The sequence below is a fragment of the Notolabrus celidotus genome, chromosome 13 (assembly GCF_009762535.1).
Source record: "Notolabrus celidotus isolate fNotCel1 chromosome 13, fNotCel1.pri, whole genome shotgun sequence".
Classification (NCBI taxonomy): domain Eukaryota; kingdom Metazoa; phylum Chordata; class Actinopteri; order Labriformes; family Labridae; genus Notolabrus; species Notolabrus celidotus.
The window spans coordinates 3,729,643-3,747,746 of record NC_048284.1 but is presented as its reverse complement, the minus strand read 5'-3'; the positions used below and the strand labels follow the sequence as shown (position 1 = coordinate 3,747,746).

The 18,104-nt window shown below is 43.1% G+C and overlaps 1 protein-coding gene across 1 annotated transcript in view; it reads left to right on the top strand.

The window, feature by feature from the left end:
- ncoa1 (nuclear receptor coactivator 1) overlaps positions 1–18,104 on the top strand; it is an 81,234-nt gene that overhangs the window by 24,467 nt on the left and 38,663 nt on the right. Inside the window, exon 2 of the mRNA XM_034698858.1 lies at positions 3,834–4,068. The gene's annotated coding sequence lies outside the window, so the exon portion shown is untranslated. The remainder of the gene's footprint in view (positions 1–3,833; positions 4,069–18,104) is intronic.

The window sequence follows — 18,104 nt, the reverse complement described above, 5'->3', positions numbered from 1 at the left end:
GTCAGGGGAAGCAGAGGCAGGAGACGGCGACTCAGAGTGCACGCAGGGGAAATGTACGCGCAGGAGGCGGGCAGAACAGCAGGACGGGATTTGAATGGCTTAAAATTTTGGCACCCAAAAAAGGCTGATTGGTTGGTGTTTTCCCAGGTTTACTCCGGCTGTAGATAGCAGATTTTCTTCGCTCTTTTTTAAGACCACATTATGTATTGATTACCATCAGGACATAAAGATCATTTTAACCAGTATAACAAAAAGTGGATCTAAATCTGATTACCAACCCCAGCTTTGATTAAATCAAACACAAATAAAATATGATTTATTAATTAAAAAAGGAAACTGAATAAATACAATTAAGAATTAAATAAATAAAAAGAAAAGAAAATTGAACACAAATAAAAATGATTAATTGAAAAAGAAAAGAAAAAGAAATAAATACATATACAAAATATTAATTAATTAGAAAAGAAAAGAGCTGTCATTCAAGTAACATCAAAGAAAGGACTATATTCAGTAAACGTCTGATCTCTGGTTGTTGTTATATTTTGTACACTCTGTTTCTGTTGTCTTCTCTCTCTCTTACTCTGGTGAACTAGATCCCATCTCTAGTTTTTATCTGGTGCCAAATTAGCAAATGCTCCTTTTGTGTTATGTTCACTCATTTCCCTGGCATTAAGTGTAATGTACACTTCTGAAATAAGCATGTGACCTCCACAAAATCCAAAATATATTACAGATGCTTGTGGCTGTCAGGTAAACCACGTTTGAGCTGAACAAAGAGGAGGAGCGTGCAGCATTAGAGACCTGGTAGATCAAAAAAGTCATTTGGAAGAAGTCTGCTGCAAGACTATAAAAAACAGGCTTACTGCAGAGTTATTTACTGGACAGAAGCAAGGAAACTATTTACATTTCCAGCTTCAAGTTCCTCACTTCAAGGTTTTATTGTAACTTGTGTAGGAACCTCAGAAAACCACAGAGTGCCTGTTTAGTTCCAGGACACTGCTAAAGTGTTTTTGACTTTACACAAGGTCTAATAGAGTTCCTGACTCCTTTGAACACGGGTCAGTGTCAGGTTGTTGTTATGACACTGAACTACATTGACCTTATTTTGTTTGAACTTAACCTTTAGTTATTTACCTTGCTGGAGACACTCTTCCTATCTCTAAAGGGTTTAAGCCAGATGAAAACAACAAGGGTCAGAACGCTCTTTTACAAACACGCCACTAAACAAACCTAGAAATAATCAGGAGGCATCGAAAGCTGCAGGACTCTGACAGTCTCCTGATACCTCGTAGTGAATTCAGCAGTTTCCTCTATTAGACAGACGGACTGTAGAAGAAAAAAAAAAAGACTCTGCGCACTGATGTGTGTCCTCGGTTCTGTTTGTTGACAACTGTTATGATTTGTAGAGCCGGAGCTGCGGAAGTTGACAGAACAGTGTGTAGATCTGAGCGTGTTCAGTCCGTCCCACCTGCTGTGGAGCTAACCAGCCAGCTGTCTGTGCATATCAGGCCGATGTCTTGTCAAGAAACACAAACATCAGGAGCAGATGAACCAGTGTGCAGACTTCTCTACTCTGCTCCGTGTGTGTTAGTGAGTGTGTGATTTAAAACTCTCTATTAAAGTGGATATGTGTCTGCGCTCTCCTTAGTTGAAGCATCCAGCTCTGACAGTTTATAGCTATGTGGGATAATCTGTCTAATGATGACAGCCCGCAGAAAATGTAGGTCTTTAATTACTCTTCATCTGTCTTCCACTTGAAGTCTAATGCGAGACATTTTTTTACTACTATAAGAAAAGAATCCCATTTAAGGATGTGAATGAGCTCTAATTGGGTACGGTGGAGCTCCCTCCTTTTATATTACACACTTCAGCTCAAGTTATTCTTCAAACATCTGATAAATGTGCAGAAGAAGAGCGTGAACTAGTCCAGACTCCAGACTGATGTTGCTTTGTCTGGTGTAACACCTCCTGTGTGCAACCTTGCAAACGCTGGCTGTGACATAAGGTTGGATTCTCTCTCATAAGCGCTAGACCTTGGGGTTACTAACATGTTATGCACAATACCTGCAATCTTGTGCTGAATGTTGGATCCTTGTGCATCTATACAGGAGATATCAACCATGCGATCTCTCTCACAGTCCATTTCCAACAACCTAAGCAGATGCATGGTTTCATGATTTGCTATTGCAGCCATAGACTGTATAATAAATGGACGTAGTATCCGTGACGTCACCTATCACCTACCTGTTTCTGAAGCGCTGTTTTGAAGCCAATCATCGGTGGGAGCCATATTGGAAATGCCGAAATCAACCTAACTTAGTGTGAGGTAAAGAGGCGGGGTTTCAGCCTCCTAGCCAACAGCTATGTGTTCCCGCCAAGGGAGAGGTTCCGGTGGCTGGTGGTGAGGCTTTCAGCAGAGTGTCTGCCCCCTGGTGGCTGGCTGCAGTATAGGTCAAAAAATCCGTCTCCCCCATTCATTTGAATGGGGGAGCAGTCAAACTTTAAAAAATAAACACACGTCGTACGAATGTTTCTCACATCCGTATGCTGTGGTGATATGTAGTTAGTATTTGAGTGTTTTATGTCCAAGGCCTCTTTTTCCTGAAAAGTTTATTTTTCGTTAGTTATTAGAGTTTAAAAAACGGGGTTTTACTTCCTGGTTTCCTTTGATTCACAGCCGCCGTGTAGTGAAACTCCAAAGGACACACAGCGTCTTGTGACGTTATACTGTAGGGTGGAGCTTATTACAGTGGCTTCACAGGCTCTGGCTGCTCAATGGCGGCGCCCAGGAGAGGGATTTTTTGGCTTCAGAACCGTACCACGGGAAGAGGCGGAGAAACGCTTGGTTCCTGCCTGTCAGTCAAGTCAGTCATGTCCTTATTTGGGCAAAACTGGTAATCTTAATATCTTCTCAACCGTCGCGTTAGAATAAAATCCACCCCCCCTACAGTGTGTGCCGATAGAGAAATTAGCTACAAAGACTCAAGCCGTTTTTTGTACCAGGCTGTAAACATGTTTATTTCTGCTGTAAAGATCGTCTTCTTTGAATGGGTGTGTATGTGGTTTCCGGTGTTTCTGCAGCCAGCCTCAAGTGGACGCTCTAGGAACTGCAGTTTTTAACGCTTCTGCATTGGATTCATGAGACCAAAGGTTGTCTCTTGGTTTAATATCCCGTTTTAAAAAAATTCACCCCTCTACAGTGTGTGCCGAGAGATAAATGAGCTACTCAGACCTAAACTGTTTTCTTGAACCAGGCTGTAAACATGTTTATTTCTGCTGTAAAGATCGTCTTCTTTGAATGGGTGTGTATGTGGTTTCCTGTGTTTCTGCAGCCAGCCTCAAGTGGACGCTCTAGGAACTGCAGTTTTTAACACTTCTGCATGGGCTTCATATTTTAAGACCAGAGGTTGCAGCTTGGTCAGCACAAAGTTACCACATGATCTAACAGTAAAGAAACAGAAAGAAAGAAAAAGTAAAGTTGACATGTTGTTGCACTAAAGTATTGATGTTCTGGGTGCTAGTTAAGCTCAAGTGATAGAGCAGGTGCCCCATGTATGGAGGTCACAGTCCCCAATGCACTGGTCAGAGCATAGATCCTGCTCTCAAGTTTTCCTATCAAATAAAGACATTCATTAATATGCAGACACACAACCAATAAAACAGGACTATTCTACAGGTGGTAAGAATCTGCTTACTCCAACTTTGGGCTCCACCTCAAAATTACGAGCCAACTTGTATTAATCACTTAAATTGCCAATAACTTCCCTGATCAGTTCGATGTTTGCACGACATCCTGATGTTAACCTTCTCTTATGTCTCTTGTCTCCTTCCAGTCAGAGGCCAGCGGGCTTCTCCCCGCACCTGGGATGGTGCCGTGTGACAGAGCGGCCGTGGAGCCATAATCCCACCGCCACCGCTCCATCGCCTGGACTCCAAGCTGCTCGGCCACCTCTGATCTGACCTCCCAGTCCTCCTCCTCCTCCTCCTTCCTCCCTTTATCTTCGCTCTGAGCCCTGGACGAGGCCATCACAGCCACCACATGACTCGCCCACTGGAGCCCTAGATCAAGTGAGTACCACTGAAGCCACAGGTGAAGACGGCGTCGGGGTCTGTTGTGGACTTTGGCTCGTCGTCTTGAACCAGCAGGGTCTGACTTTGTTTATTATTCAACTCTGGTTCTTACTGAATATTCCTGGAATATTCTTATCTGGTGACTTTGTGGAGTGAATAGCTCATGCTTTATTTATTGATTCAGTGAGTGAGCTTCTAACTGAGGCTTGAGGCCATGTTTGTAGGATGGCAGAGGTGAACTGGGGTCAATATTCAGAGAAAGCAAAGCCAGTAGGAGAAGGAGGCTAATGACCGAAAATGAGACTAAATGTGTGCACATGCATCTTGAGCCTGGGCGGCTTTGAGCCAGGCTTTGTTGCTCATGTTTCAGCATCAGTTATCGACTGACTTACTGGAAACTTTTTTAAATAAATGGTTTTAATGCACAAAATTAGTTTTGGAAAAAAATAAGTACAAGCTCTGAAAGTCTAAGATGAGGAGGATTTCTGGTTATCAAGTGAACTTCAGGGTTACTCCAGGTTGTCAGAACTACAAAGTAACTGTGCTAACTTATGCTGAGCATCGTATCTGCTCCAGGGCGAGTTAGGTTCAAGGTAAAAGATCAGTTTGTAGAAAACTCAAATCAAGTTGCTTGAACATGGAGCTCTGTTAGCTGATCAAGAGAGGAAATGGGGGGAGGAGCTGCTACTGGCTTTGCTGCTGCTGCTCTTGCTGGTGCTTTGTGAGAGTCATGTTCCTCCTTCACTTGAAGCACTTGTGGTAATTGTACCCAAACTTTGTAGCCAGTCCTGTTACATTAGAATTAATAATCCAATGTTGAAATGGACAGATTAAAGCCAGTTAGCTGACTAAGTGAGCTGACCCAAGCTTGGGCCGGTCAAAGATATTTTCATCTCATCTTTCCACCAAATAATAGAAAAGCATTGACAGTTGAATCGATGTATAGACTCAGATCATTAAGGAGACTCAATAATCTATCAGTAGTAGAACTAAAGGTTCCACATCCCATCACACAGTTGCTGCTTTTTCATGTTTGCTACATTTCCATGCATAATATTCACACTTTTCACAGTGATAAAGAGCATTCAAACTGGTATATACCATAGACTGTATAATAAATGGATGTAGTATCCGTGATGTCACCCATCTGTTCCTAAAGCCTTGTTTTAAAGCCGATCATCAGCGGATGCCATATTGGAAATGCAGAAATCAACCTAACTCAGTCCAAGCTAGTGTGAGGTAAAGAGGCGGGCCTTTAGTCTTTTTGCTAACAGCTACAGTGTACCTGCTAGGGCTGTCAAAATTGCTCCAAAATGACGTTCGAATATTCGCTCTGAAAAAAACCCAGAGGTTCGAACCATTCGAATATCTATATTTGCACATTATGTCAACAACAGGTGGACAAACTAATACAAGGAGACATAACTACTTGTATATGTATTTATATTTAAGATATAACATGCCTAAAACATACCTATACATTACAAAACAAGTAAATGACCTAATGGTCTATACCGAAACACTTTGAAGACCGGAGACCTCTCTCTGTGCGCAATGCGCTGAGTGAGTGCTGAACAAGACTTGTGAGAGCAATTAAAGGTCCCGACTCTTGTCCCTAATATAGGCAGTGGAGGAACCTACGTGCACTCAGGCAGGTGTGAGTGCATCTGCACTCACACCTGCCTGCTGCCATTCCTGAGCAAGCTCTGCACTGGTGGTGGCCCGATCCCGCAGCTGTAACACCTTCAGGAGACGGTCCTGGCGCTTGCTGGACTTTCTTGGGCGCCCTGGAGCCTGTTTGGCAACAATTGAACCTCTCTCCTTGAAGTTCTTGATAATTCGATAGACGGTTGACTGAGGTGCAATCTTACCCGCTGCTATAAACTTCCCTGTTAGGCCCTTTTTGTGCAATGCAATGATGGCTGCACGTGTTTCCTTGCAGGTAACCATGGCTAACAGATGAGGAACAATGGTGTCATGCACCATCTTCCTTTTAAAGTGTCCAGTCACTCAATCATGATAAATTGATCGCCAGCCTTGTCCTCATCAACACCCACACCTGTGTTAATGTGTGTGACACCTGTGTGTCATTGAAGTGATGTTAGCTGGTCCATTTGTGGCAGGGCTGAAATGCAGTGGAAATGTGTTTTTGGTGATAAAGTTCATTTTCAAGGCAAAGAGGGACTTTGCAATTAATTGCAGTTGAGCTGATCACTCCTCATAACATTCTGGAGTATATGCAAATTGCCATTATAAAAACTGAAACAGCAGACTTTGTGAAAATGAATAGTTGTGTCATTCTCAAAACTTTTGGCCATGACTGTATGTGGTTCCCGGTTTTTCTGCAGCCAGCCTCTAGTGGACTCTTGATGAACTGCTGTTTTTAACACTTAAGCATGGGCTTCATATTTTCAGACCTGAGGTTGCAGCTTGGAAGTGCTACATAATTCAAGAGTGCAATCACAGCAGAGGAAGCATCATTATGCTTATTTAAACTGATTTAACCCGGGGCGCTGTTGGCCTAGCGGTCTAAGCATATACAGAGTCTATAGCCCTCGTTGCAGAGGTTGCAGGTTCGATTCCAACCTCGACCATTTACTGCATGTCCTCTTGAACTCTCAACTCCCCAAATTCCCTATCTATCTTCAGCCGTCCTGTCCTTTAAAGGAAAAACATGCCCAAAAATATAACTTAAATGCAACGTGAGCTTTTATTTTGAAAGGGCCTGTTTTACTGGCTTGTATCGTGGCCTTTATTTGAACCTTTTGATGTGATTTGCAGAGCGCACTCAGGTTAAGTTAACACCGGTCGTGAAAATGGTGATAAAACTTAAACTTGCATGATTTAAAAACCATGTTAAAGAGGTCCTCGGTGACAGAAGCCGCGAGTACAAAAGGTTTATCGCTCAGTGCCAAAAAAAAGCACAAACGGCTGAATCTTTAAGACTCCAGTCCATCTCAGCAAAGACTTAATAGTCTGTCAATTAAATCTAGAAGAGGAGCAGCTCTGCTAAATGAACAGTGAAGATGGAGAATAAAGAAAGATAATACCCCCCTCTCTCTCTGCCTCTGCTGCATTACTCCCCTGTGCTACACGCTCTCAACCCGTGCTGCACGGCTCTCCACATCCCAGCACGGCCGACGAGGCCTCCCTCAGCGCCACGCAGGTTGAAGCGAGGACACGCACGCCCACGCTCGCACTCCAAATTGCTCAGAGACCGATAGAGTTCAATAAATGATGAATATTCATCTGGATTTATCAGTCTGGCAGCGAACGTGTTCGCGATTGAAAATGTGCTGTGAAAAATTAGGTGAGCAAAGACGAACAGAGCAGCTGAGAAAAGCAGATATGTAGAAGTGGCTGACTAAATAGATTACGTAATACACTGTAAGTACAAAAACATCATCATTTAACTGATATGGTGATATATTCTTTTTGCTGTTTGTTGGATTACAGCAGGGAGGTTCCATCTTTATGTGTCCTTAGAAGACACACGAAGCACAGCTCTGTTTCTACTGACTTTTTACATTAAGGTCATGCATATTGCATGATAGTAAGGAACATTTTCACTATGCATCTTCTCACGTTTCTGCTCCCATTGCTGCACGGAGAACAAGAGCGACTATGAGCTCACCACAGTCTACTCTATGTATTCTATACTCCAAGGGTTTTGGCTGAATGTAGTAGAGCGTGTGTGTGTGTGTATATGTGTGTGGAGCTGTGTGCAGTCCAAGGTTATTTCTTACTCTTGGTAAACATCCTGGATCTGGGTGTACACAGATGGAGGGAAACAATGGGCTGTTTTTGAGTTGAGGGGCAGGGAGACTTAAAGGACCACAGTAGGTTTGGTACGTGTTTAAACTCGTACTGCAGAACGTTTGTTTGCAATATTAACCTCCGAGCACTTTCCACAGCTTTACAGATACAATACAGAAAGAACTCTGTGGACCTTTTTAAAGGATTTTCACATTTATGATAGTGTCCAATAATGTTAAAGTCTTGTCTTGTATCAAAATATCTGCAGAATCAATCAATCTTTATTTATGTAGCACCAAATCACAAACAGAGCAGGGCTAGACCGTACTCTATGTTCTCTTATTAACAAAGACCCAACATCAAGACAGGATAAGATCCAGTCCCATCTTACAGACAGGACTCAGTCTGATCTCATCTTAATCCACCATGAGCAGAGCACTTTGCAGCATTTAGCAAGTTACAGTGGCAAGGACAAACTTCCTTTAACAGGCAGAAACCTCCAGCAGGACCAGACTCATAGACCAGACTCAGTTGGACACACATCTGCTGAGACCGAGTTGGAGAGAGGGATAGAGGGAGATGAAGAGAGAGAGAGATGATAGTGGTGAGATGGATAGTAGTAGTTGTAGCAGCTGGAGTCTGGCACGTCCACAGCAGCAGAGATCCAGAGGAACCTACGAGACAAGGGAGCTCAGGGACTCCAGAAAGGTCTATGGTTAGTCACTTTAATGGAACTTGTTGGGCTTGGCAGTGACAAATTAAAAGTCTCCAAACTTTCTAAGAACTTTCAGGATCATTAAAAGGTCAATATAAGGACAAACTTCCTTTAACAGGCAGAAACCTCCAGCAGGACCAGACTCATGTTAGACACACATCTGCTGAAACCGTGTTGGAGAGAGGGATAGAGGGAGATGAAGAGAGAGAGAGATGATAGTGGGGAGACGGATAGTAGTAGTTGTAGCAGCTGGAGTCTGGCACGTCCACAGAAGCAGAGATCCAGAGGAACCTACGAGACAAGGGAGCTCAGAGACTCCAGAAAGGTCTATGGTTAGTCACTTTAATGGAACTTGTTGGGCTTGGCAGTGACAAATTAAAAGTCTCCAAACTTTCTAAGAACTTTCAGGATCATTAAAAGGTCAATATAAGGACAAACTTCCTTTAACAGGCAGAAACCTCCAGCAGGACCAGACTCATGTTAGACACACATCTACTGAGACCGTGTTGGAGAGAGGGACAGAGGGATTGTGTCTAATTGTTAAGACAGCTCTTTATTAAAGAAAGTGAAGAAAAAGGAAACACTTCCTAGTTTGAGCGACTGAATTTTGAGGAACAGATTCTTATTTTTGTTTAAGAGTCATTAAAATGATTAGTAGACTTCCAGAGATGAAGATGTGGTTTTAGGACTTTGTTATTGTTTCTTTTAACTATCCTCTTAAATTGAAAACAGAAGTGTATTCATTGAAAAATGATAGTAATTGTTTGCCACTGGCCTTTCTTGTAACACTAAGTTAAAGTAAGTGGTAAGGAGAAAGAGGGGAACCCAGTGTGTCAGTTCCCTTGACAGTCTAAGCCTGTAGCAGCATAATGAAGCGACTGAGTTGGGGTTGGAGAGAGGGATTGAGGGAAATGAAGAGAGAGAGATGATAGTGGTGAGACGGGTAGTAGTAGTTGTAGCCGTCTACCGCAGAGACTCAGGAACCACAGGACAAGGGAGCATTCTCACTGCAAAACGTAACACAACAAAGCAGAACCTTTCAGCATGGACATTAGGATTTGTATCAAACACCATCTTTATCAAGCAGCATAACCACAGACATATTCAAATTCCAGCACTTCCACAGGACTGGATGGCATGGACAGCTCCGAGCTGACAGCCTCATTTAGCCTACATAAAACCTGAGAGTGATCAGCACCTCCAGGGCGGGGACAGCGCCCTGTTTCTGTCCCACACATTCATCTTCATCTCCCTCTATCCCTCTCTGCAACACGGTCTCAGCAGATGTGTGTCTAACATGAGTCTGGTCCTGCTGGAGGTTTCTGCCTGTTAAAGGAAGTTTGTCCTTGCCACTGTAACTTGCTAAATGTTGCAAAGTGCTCTGCTCATGGTGGATTAAGATGAGATCAGACTGAGTCCTGTCTGGAAGATGGGACTGGATCTTATCCTGTCTTGATGTTGGGTCTTTGTTAATAATAGAACATGGAGTACAGGGCTTATCTGACAAAACAAGATATTACCTTGAATAGGCCGACTACTCTGACTTTTCAAACGTACACCTGCTTCTTAATAGGCTTAAAAGCTTCACCCATGTCCAACACAAACATGGCTTAACTCTAACTGATGCACAGTGCTTAACTTATGGTTGGTAGTAACTTTCACCTCTTAAGTCGGACACAAAGTTACCTGGGACTTCCACCAGATCAGTGGAAGTCCTCGTCTCTCGTCCATCAACACCCACCGGTTGTGCTTTCAAAACGCAGCACATAGCAGGACAGCTGTAGTCATGTGACCGAGGTTTTCCCTCGGTAATCACTGAATCAAGGATTCTCCTCCTCCTCCTCTCCTCATCCATGTTGTCTTTCTGGTCCTCTGAAAACCTCTGACCTGTTGACTCCAGGCCTGGCTCCGCTCATCATGACAGTTTGTTGTTGTAGTTAAGTGAAATACGATCTGGTGATAACACAGAGTGTTTTATTCTGAAAATTAACCGGATGTTTTCATTTTGTTTTGGTGAAACCTGACTTCCTGTCCCGCTCCATCTACTATGTTGAGATTGATGCACCGTGCTCAGGCATCCGGGAAAAATAGAAGTCTTGTGGATCGGAGACACAGCCGGAATGCAACTGAGTGGATCCAGTGGAAGTTAACACATTGACTAGAATAGAAACCTATCAGATCCAGTGCTGTGACGGATCGGAGACAGACAGGACACAGATCTGGTGGAATTTGGCCCAGCTGGTGCACTCAACCCCTGAAGTCTGCAGCCTCATAATGCCCAAATCTGCATGGTAGCCTTGGATTTTGTTGCAGCTCTGCACCTGAATCTCTGCTCATGCAAGTTTCAGAACCAAAAATAAAACATGCAATGGACACTTCTCTTTGATGTAGTTCACATGCAAAACCACACAGTAAGCACATGGGTTGCACCTGTATACTTCAGTAGTGTCTGTGTTAAGATACATAGCAGTGGGGAATATGACCCCCTCTCTGCTGCCCTGATTTATCTTTGAAACAATGTTAAAGCAGTTGAATAATTTATAACTGAGACTGTATCTCAACTCAAGCCAAAGTTGTAACAGCTCATTTTTAAAACACTTGCCAAAACCTGCGTGTGTCTCTCTGAGAAAGCCTTCTTCAAATGTAATTAGATGCATTTAGATTAGATCAATTGTGCATGCAGGCAGGCTGATATTTTGTTTTGCTGCAGGATCTAAAATGAGACAAATTAAATCCTTGAAGGTCTTTAGATTTCACAAATGATGTAAAAGGTATTGATTGACGTTTTGAGCCTCACACCTGTAGTCGTAACGTCAGTCAGTGAATCAGTTCCCTCATTGATTGAATTATGAGTAAACTCCGAGCTCATGCCGAGGCCTCACGCTGACACATTTCCACACATCTCCGCTTCATGCGTCTTCACAGCAGGACTGAAATGCCGCTCAATTACACCTGAAGCTGCACACTCGCAAACAGGGATTCAACATGAATCCGTCATACCAAGTTTCACACATCACCTCTCAGGGTGTGATCCAGGAGTCAGCGGGTGCACTGTTACCCTGATTGACTGGAGCTGTATACATTCTTCGGTCATGTCCTATATTCAAGAGGGTGGGCCTTGGCAGCAGTGACTGAGCAGCTTCTCATGGAATGTACCATCTGATTGCATCAGGGAGGGGTGGTCGCACTGTGTGCCTCAGCCCTGTTGTTTTACCTTTGTTAGAATTAAACGCTGCTCTGATTACATCAACAAGTAAAGCGTTGAATGTCATTTTTTATCCCCTTGAATTATGCTCTTTTATTTTGTCATTATCTGTATTTGTACAGAGAGTTCTCCTCACGCAGGGCCTCCCACTTGTCTTGACATCACTGTAATAAGATGACATAACACTTTAAACTTTGTTTTACACCTGACTCTTAAACCTGCACGAGTTTGTGGTGATATTTGTACCCATTCAGCCAAAACAGTTCGGCTCAGGGTCACTGATGTTGGATGTGAAGGCCTGCTCTTTATGGTTATTGGCATTGCTCTATTGAAGCCAGTTGAGTTCCCTCTGCTACACTTGTCTAATTATCTCTTAAAGGACCTCACTTTGTGCACACAGGCTCGGACTTTGGATGTTCCAAAGCAACAGTTTTCCCAGTCCCGCATTTATGTGGTTTCCAGATCATAAGTCGGGCCCTTTCTCTTTTACGTGGATAGGGACGTATCGAAGCGGCTAGGAATGTCCAGATCCTGATCTCAGCTATCGGATCGGAGCCGATGTGGACGTTTTCAATTGATCAGTGATCGGCATTTGAACCAATCATGTCATCCGATTTATTTAATTGAGCGTTCTGAGTTCACTTAACTGTGTATACATAATGAGGAAATAATAAATGGGACATTGATGTAGAACTCACATGTGCATCGCCAGACACATTACAGAAAAAAGCTCTTCACACCCTATGGTAACTCTGCAGGGACATATGGTTCAAAAAGGCGTACACATAAACACAGGACAGTCTGTTACATTAGCATTAGCATCCTTGTGGCTAGCAGCAGCTGCCGTTCTCTATACCAGCATGCAGCTCCGTAGCTAGTGGCATGCAACCGTGAGTGTTTGGATCTCGCTGTCACTCCCAATATTTACATTCTCCATCTTGCAGTCGGATGCTGCGGTTGTAAATCACGCACTGTCTCGTGAGGGTTGCGTTCAGAGCAGCCTCGGATTTAATCGTGCTGTAATGCATGCACACCAGTTTCTTGGTCTCATACAGCAGAGCTTGTAAAACAGATTATGAGTTTTACAACAATGCTAGCGGGATTAAGTTGAATGGAAACATGAAACATATTTTAGTTATTTTATTAATTACTTATTTTTGTTAAAGGGAAAAAAAACAGCGTTCGGCTCAACTCTCTTACCTCTTGTGCAACTATTCTCCAGGCAAACACGAGTATCAGATCGGGACTCGGTATTTGCAAATATTCGATATTAAAAAACGGATTGGGATCAGGGCCAAAAAAGCTGAACGGGACATCCCTAGAAGCAACTTAAAGGTGACATATCATGCAAAATTGACTTTTTAATGGTTCTTTACCTGAAATATGTGTCCCTGGCATGACTACAAACCCCCCGAGAATGAAAAAAATCCATTCTGCCCCTGTTTTGATTTCTACACCTTTCTGTATATGTGTGTGAAACGAGCCGTTTCAGACTTCCGTGTTTTTGTTACGTAACAACAATATCCGGTCTGTCACGGAGTCAGAGCTCGGAGCTTGTTCAGCCCATAGACTGTATAAAATAATACTGAACCCCCCCTCCGTTTTTTATTCCCTGCACAAATGTGTGCTAACAAGGAGCTTAGGAGGAAGGCATGCTAGTTGTAGGCTGTCTTAATAAACACAAAGGTCGGTTTTACTCCCCACGTCTGCAGATTTGAAGATATAGTGGATGATTTTTATTTGTCATGGATAAGTGCTAGCGCTAATTAGCATAGCCACATAGCTATATGTTCATAGCTGTAGCTGTAGCTGTGTACCAAGACACACGTCGACATACTGACAAATAAAACAACAAGAAACACTAAATCTGTGACCAATCCTTCAGAAAGGTCCTGCTGCCTTTCTGGCAGAGGTCGGTTTTACTCCCCACGTCTGCAGATTTGAAGATCTAGTGGATGATTTTATTTATCATGGATAAGTGCTAGCGCTAGTTAGCATAGCCACATAGCTACATGTTCGTAGCTGTGTACCAAGACACACGTCTACATACTGACAAATAAAACAACAAGAAACACTAAATCTATGACCAGTCGTTCAGAAAGGTCCTGCTGCAGGCGCCTCTCCGTCAGGATCAGATTCAGAGGGTTGAAGTAACGCGATCTCTGAGCAGCCGTGTATATTCAGCCAACATGTAAACATTAGATCAACGTGCTGGAGAGCCGAGGCAAATCCACTTCCGGAGGGGGCGTGGTCAGAGAGAAAACAGAGTGTTCTGAGGAGGAATGAAGAAGAGGACTTTTCAGGCAGACCAAAATCTGATTTCAAAGTGTTTTTTTGAGCATAAACTTTAAAGACATGTTTTGGGGACCTCTTAGACCAATATATGTTGATGAAAAAAGCGTGATATGTCACCTTTAATTCCTAATAGTTCAAATGCAAATTTAGATTCCAAATAACTGAGTAGTCTAAAGATAAGAAAACAGTCAAAATTGAGCACAATTTATTCAACACAACTAAACACGGTATCACAGGGTCTGTCAATTTGCTTTGCTGAGTGTGCCTAACACTAGCACAGCTAGCACCACGAGACGTTGGTCCTCCTTGTACGTTAACATCCACATGGTTATATGCTAGTTTATTCTCCATTTTCTAGATAAAATACAGCTAAATTGCACATCGCTACAAGATGACAGCTGATTGTTTACATCGGGGTAGTAGAGCTGATGCTGACTAGAAAGGGTGACAGTGTTTAATCTTATAGTTACTAAGCGCACACATCGCTAGCTCCAATATGTATAATAGCAAATGGCTCTTACCAAACTTTGCAAAATACTTAGAAGCACCTCACAACTGTCCCAAAGTCCAGTAGACTCTTGGTAGTGCAGATGGTGATCAGGCCTGGCTTTCATGCAGCTGCTTGCCTGCAGAAACTCAATGCATGAACCTTAAGAAGCAAAGTCTGTATGCTGATGTTGCTTCCAGAGCAATGAATGTACTGATGATGGACACTAAGAACCTCAATGTCACAATAACGCCATTAGCAGTCACCAGAGAAGATGCAGTGGGGCAGAAATTTCATTAGCTGACTTTGTAACACATGCAAAGTCTCCTTTTCCTTGAGCTTTTTACAGACCATCCTAAAACTTCCTCACAGTGAGCTGGATTTCATGCACCTGCTAGCTGGGGGTGTGGCCTAACGCCTGAAATAAATAAAGAATAGTGGTGGCCGTTGGCTTTTGGTCACATAGTGCAGGAAACATACATACATCTCCAGGTGGTACATGCATACTAACTCTAATTCAGACACACAAAGAAGGTGTTTGTATCATGCATGTTTACGTCCTCCTCCCCCTCTCTAAGTCTTCCCCTGATGCACATCCTTCACTCCCCACTCTCTTTCTTGTGGTCTCTTCCTCACGCCCTCCTCTGCCACCGTTAAGTGTGTATGCGTGTGATGAGTAAAACTGTCGGGAGTGAGACACAGAAAAGAGGAGGAAGCTTTTGAGAGGAGGAAGAGAAGCCTGGAGACGGCAGGCAGGGTTGTAATGGAGAGCGCGTGGAGGCATCGGGCTGCGTTTGTGAGCGACCGGGCTCCTCTGCTGCTGCTGCTGCTGCTTTTTCCTCTTCCTCTCTGGTGACTGAAGGCTCGGTCCTCCAGCGTACATCACAGAGAGAGGTGGAAGGAGGGGGAGGTCAGAAGGTGCAGGAGGCTGACTCGGCCTACAGGTGTGTGCTTTAGACTGGCTGCTGTTTTTCTCTCGTGCTGATATCTTTGTTGTTTAGTGCGAGGCTGGTATGTGTGAGAGTGTGACTGAGGCTGTAATCACACTGCAGCTTTCACACCTCTGAGGATGGTTGTTTCAGTCACATGAAACACTGACTGGACATCATCACAGTGCAAGCAATGATCTTGAATCCTCTTTATCTTGAATCATTTTGTCAAGAGCATCAATTCAGGATGTTTTCACTTAAACTAACCCTGAAAGATGAGCTTTGTTTAAGATTTGTAATTTCATAAGACAGAGAAAAACAGAGTTGAAGTATTAGTCTGAAAATGTTGATATTTTCTTCCTAATAATGCTTTTAATTATGATAAAGCAATTAAAAGAAACATGGCCTCCTATTTGAAGTGTTGATAGTCGTACTGGTTGTAATTATAGTCCACAGCCAGTGTTAGACCTCCATGAGTGGCAGTGTTTATGTTTGTATGTTTACAGCTTGCTGAGTAATTATTCATGCATGTGAAGGTTCAGCGTATCAAGAAACTAATTAAATGTTTGAATAATCCAGCTGTTTTAATTGCTAATGACATGTTAAAGTTATAATGCAACTTTAAATGGAAAATTCACTTTTTAAAAATGTAAACAGGAACACAGACGGATAAAAATAACACACACCTAGGGCTGGGCGATGTAAACAGGGTCGCTGTTTCAACACTGGTCAGTCAATTTGCATAATAGCTCTGTTAGCATGAGGAAATAACAAAGCTGTGAAGCAGTGCTTCCCAAACTGTGGGGCAAGGGGGGCGGAGTTACGACATGGGGTGGCGCGGCACGGCTAAATAAAAACAATACATGCAGTTCTGCATTGATAGCTAGTCGGTTTCAAAACTCACGCTTTGGTTTGGAGTGCGTACATGGCGGAGGTTTACTTCCCTCAACACCGATGCAGATGGAGTACCAGGTAAACAAAGTAGCATAGCAGAGTAGTTTGTGACAGACAACAACGTAGCCCGGACCCCCCTACCTCTCTGTGTTACCCTATCACACTTCAGAGCAGAGCCACGCTCATCAAACAGCAGCTGAAGCTTGCAATGCAGGGATTTGCATCTGGGTTACAACAGCACTACATGCTTGAAAGTGTGTAGAAGTCCAGGATGAGTAGGATTGATGACTGTAGCTGTGACTTGAGGCTAAACGAACAGCTGTAAATATCGTAACTCCTGCCGTCACCAACTATAGTCCCCTCATGTTATGTCGCTAACAGGGCGTGAAAATATTTCCATCTTTAAAGGTGAGGGCTCGTAAGAAGTTTGGGAACCACTACTGTTAAAGGTGACATATCATGCAAAATTGACTTTTTAATGGTTCTCTACCTGAAATATGTGTCCCTGTCTACAAACCCCCGGAGAATGAAAAAAATCCATTCTGCCCGTGTTCTGATTTCTACACCTTTCTGTAAATGTGTGTGAAACGAGCCGTTTCAAACTTCCGTGTTTTTGTTACGTAACAACAATATCCGGTCTGTCACGGAGTCAGAGCTCGGAGCTTGTTCAGCCCATAGACTGTATAAAATAATACTGAATCCCTCCTCCGTTTTTCATTACCTGCACAAATGTGTGCTAACAAGGAGCTTAGGAGGGAGGCATGCTAGTTGTAGGCTGTCTTAATAAACACAAAGGTCGGTTTTACTCCCCACGTCTGCAGATTTGAAGATCTAGTGGATGATTTTTATTTGTCATGGATAAGTGCTAGCGCTAATTGGCATAGCCACATAGCTACATGTTCATAGCTGTAGCTGTAGCTGTGTACCAAGACACACGTCGACATACTGACAAATAAAACAACAAGAAACACTAAATCTGTGACCAATCCTTCATAAAAGGTCCCGCTGCCTTTCTGGCAGAGGTCGGTTTTACTCCCCACGTCTGCAGATTTGAAGATCTAGTGGATGATTTTTATTTATCATGGATAAGTGCTAGCGCTAGTTAGCATAGCCACATAGCTACATGTTCGTAGCTGTGCACCAAGACACACGTCTACATACTGATAAATAAAACAACAAGAAACACTAAATCTATGACCAATCCTTCAGAAAGGTCCTGCTGCAGGCGCCTCTCCGTCAGGATCAGATTCAGAGGGTTGAAGTAACGTGATCTCTGAGCAGCCGTGTATATTCAGCCAACATGTAAACATTAGATCAACGTGCTGGAGAGCCGAGGCCACACCCACTTCCTGAGGGGGCGTGGTCAGAGAGAAAACAGAGTGTTCTGAGGAGGACTGAAGAAGAGGGTTTTTCAGGCAGACCAAAATCTGATTTCAAAGTGTTTTTTCAAGCATAAACTTTAAAGACATGTTTTGGGGACCTCTTAGACCAATATATATTGATGAAAAAAGCGTGATATGTCCCCTTTAAGGAAGAATGGTGCATAAATGCCAAAGAGTTATGTGTGTTTAAAAATGATGCCAAAAAACTACAGTACCTTAAATGTCCACTTGAGGCTCGCTCCAAAAGCCAAGAAGCTCCATAGAGCTCATATTAAAATGTCTGTTTTGACAGGAGAATTAAACTCGGTTACATCCTGGTCCATGAACGGCTTTGGTATCTATACCTCATGTATTTATTTACGTGACAACT